This window comes from Carettochelys insculpta, chromosome 2 (genome assembly GCF_033958435.1).
Source record: "Carettochelys insculpta isolate YL-2023 chromosome 2, ASM3395843v1, whole genome shotgun sequence".
NCBI classification, from domain to species: Eukaryota; Metazoa; Chordata; order Testudines; family Carettochelyidae; genus Carettochelys; species Carettochelys insculpta.
The window spans coordinates 67,035,815-67,039,032 of NC_134138.1; the positions used below are offsets into that span (position 1 = coordinate 67,035,815).

The window sequence follows — 3,218 nt, forward strand, 5'->3', positions numbered from 1 at the left end:
CATGTAAGACGCAACAAAAAAAGCAAATGTGTATTACCCAGCTTTCAGATACGCATACTTATGGGAGATACGAAAAATAAAGCAACGAAAAGTCTATCAGGTGCCACAGGACTTCCTGCTGTTTTTGCAGATACAGACTAACACAGCTACCCTCCGACACTGTCACCACGAAAAAAAAAAACGCCTGGTTACTGAGACAAGCCGCTGAGATACAGATTGCGACGAACAGATGGGGCGTTAGAGCGATCGGGGCAGGCCAGCCCCGGACACCGGAGAGAAGCAGAGGGCGGCGGCCGCGGCAGCGCGGGGCTGGGCTTGCAGGGGTGCTGCTCCCTGCAGTGAGGGGAAGGAACTGCGACCCTGGGCGCGCTCCCCGCACACAGAGCAGCGGAGGCGGCCTCGGGCTCTGCCGCTTTAAGACGCTACTCCGCGTTGTTAGGCAACCAGCTTACAACAAAAACGGCCGCGGCTCCTGCCTGGGCCTAGCGAGGCCTCTCGCTCCCCCGCCCCGCCCGCTTTCCCGGGGGGCGCAGCTCCCCCCACCGGCCCCTCCCGTTCCTTCCGCCCCGCAGCGGGGCTCAGAGCCCGGCGCGCTCGCTTCTCCCGGGCCGCCGCGGCTCGCAACATGGGGCCGCCGCTCCCGCCTCCCTCGCGGAGCAGAGCGCCCGCTCCCCCCGCTCCTGGGAGCCGGTGCTCCCTGCGCCCCCAGCTGAGCCTCAGGAACGGGCGCCGCCGGGCGCCCCGGATCGGGCCCGCCGTCCCGGCTCCAGCCAGCCCGCGACGTCACTCACCGGCTCGCTCTCGGACCGCCGGGTTCGCAAAAGGCAGCCCCGGCTCCCGCCCCGCCTCTCACTTCACCGCCTCACCCGAAGACCCGCCGCCGCAACTGCAAACAGCGCCCCCTGCTGCGCGGGAGCCTGGACCCGCCTCCCCCGGCGGGTGAGCGCAGCTGCCTCTCGGTGCACAACGCTAGGGAGCCAACCCACTGGGAGACCCTCCTTGCCGGGAATCCCCCATCTCAATCTCTCTCGCCTTTTCTGCAGCCTTAAACCCTAATTCAGCAACTGAATCCGTATAGAATGACCCTGTAGAAGTCAGTGGAGCTCTGCATGTGAACAGGAGACCTCCCCCGTGGATGTAGAGTCAACGCTCCTGATCTGCAATTGGATGCTCACAACCAGGCGTTTGCATTAGGCACCATTTTCCTAACTTGGCCTGTCTGTCCCGAGAAAGTCCCATGTGGAGAGATCCCATTGCATGCTTGTAATAGAGCAACAGAGAGGTAGCCCTTTTAGTCTGTATTCTAGCGCAAACCAGCAGTTATGTAGCACTTCAAAGACTTAACAGAATAATTTATTAGGTGATGACCTTTCCTCTTGAAGAAGTGAGTCCCTTCCACAAAAGCACATCACCTAATAAATTGTTTTGTTAGTCTTTAAAGTGCTATATAGCTGCTGGTTTGTTTTGTTATGATATAGCAGTGCATAATACTTTACAGAAATAGTCCTTACCCAGAGGACTGTGTTCACCACTGAGTGTGCTGTCCCATGCCTTCCTTCCCAACTTTCAAAGGCTGTAAACAGAGATCTCAAAACTCCCAGCCTGCAAGGCCATCCCTGGCAGAAGCAGTTTTGCAATCTGGCCTGGAGTACTGGTGGGCTGGGGAGAGGAAGGGAAAAAATTTGTCCATTCCCATCACCCGAGCCCCGCTCATTTCCACCACTGCCCCAAACCTCCCCCTGGCTCAGGAATCCCCAAAGCTGCATCCCTGTGTCTACACGTGCCCCTTTCTTTCGAAAGGGGCATGTTAATGAGCGGGTTTGAAAGATGCTAACAAGGCGCTGCAAGGAATATGAAGTGCAATGAATATGCAGTGCCTTATTAGCATAATGGCGGTCACAGCAATCCAAAAGTGTGGCTTTTCACATCACTCGCCACCTGTGGAGATGGGACGTTCCGAAAGGACCCCCCCAGTTTTTGAAAGCCCTTGATAGGAAAAAGGGGCTTTCAAAAATGGGGGGGGGTCCTTTCGGAGGGTCCCGTCTCCATGGGCAGTGTGCAATTTGAAAAGCCACACTTTCAAATTGCTGTGGCCATCATTATGCTAATGAGGCACTGCATATTCATTGCAGCACCTCGTTAGCATCTTTCTAACCCACTCATTAACATGCCCCTTTCGAAAGGAAGGGGCACGTGTAGACCCAGCCCATGAGAGGGACAGAGTGGGGCAGCATAGGGAAGAGGCAGGGCTTGGGCCATGGAAATAGATAGTTTCCCCCAACCCAGCTGCTGTACTCCCAGGCCAGGCTGCTCCAGCCAGGTCTGGCCTGTGGTCCAGGAGCTTGAGACCCCCGCTCTAATACAATAAGCAGCTCTTTTATTTCCAGCCAGTGATTGCCCCAGATCCCTCTCTGTTTCATTAGGTTATCAGGATTTCTTCTGGATTTAGAAGCTAGTCTCAGAGACCAGGCTGACAGCAGACACTGAGTGGTAGTACTGATACAGATACATTTCCTCTCAGGGGTGTCCTGTTCTCTATGTGGCAGCCCTACAATACTGTATCAGGAAGAGCAGACCTTTTCTGGTGCTTACAGCAGAAGCTGAGGCATCTAGAGACTTGAATTCTATTTCCAGCATTTCATTGGTTCAACTTAAGCAAAAGGCCAAAGATGGAGAATGGCTTTCAAAGCAAAGTTAGCAGAAGTTCAGACACAAGTTTGCAGGGCTTGTGAGGCCTGGATCTCGCTGTCTGCCTTGGTGGCCTCCTCTGTGAAACGCGTTTAACAATGAAAGTTGAGCTTCTTGAGTATTCCCATTTAGCGGCTGGAGCTTTGCCTAACACACCAAACTTCAGAAAACTCAGGATAAAACCCTGAGAACTATCAACTCTCCACCTGCTGTTAACTTCCAGACTTCCACATCCCTGTGCTGTACACGCATGCACGAACACAACCTTGTGTGAACGCTGTGCGTGACCGCGCCTGCTTAGCAGAGCCTGCGTGTAGCTCAAGCACCTTGGTTATGCGTCGCCCCGCTGGCGGCCGGGCGCAGGTCTCTCATTTAGGCTCAAACGGCACTTCCAAGGCTGGCCGCTAGAGGGCGCGCTGGCTAGAGGGTCTCAGGCCCTGCGGACCGTACCATTCCCGACCCTCCCCCCAGCTTCTATAGGACATTCCCTCCCCCTCTTCCCGCGCGGCACTTGGTTTGCGCGGCGGCCG

At 55.7% G+C, this 3,218-nt stretch overlaps 1 protein-coding gene across 1 annotated transcript in view; it reads right to left on the reverse strand.

The window, feature by feature from the left end:
• Positions 1-798, reverse strand: part of CSPP1 (centrosome and spindle pole associated protein 1) — a 142,339-nt gene extending 141,541 nt beyond the window's left edge. The window contains exon 1 of the mRNA XM_074985742.1: positions 792-798. The gene's annotated coding sequence lies outside the window, so the exon portion shown is untranslated. The remainder of the gene's footprint in view (positions 1-791) is intronic.
• Positions 799-3,218: the final 2,420 nt, after the last annotated feature.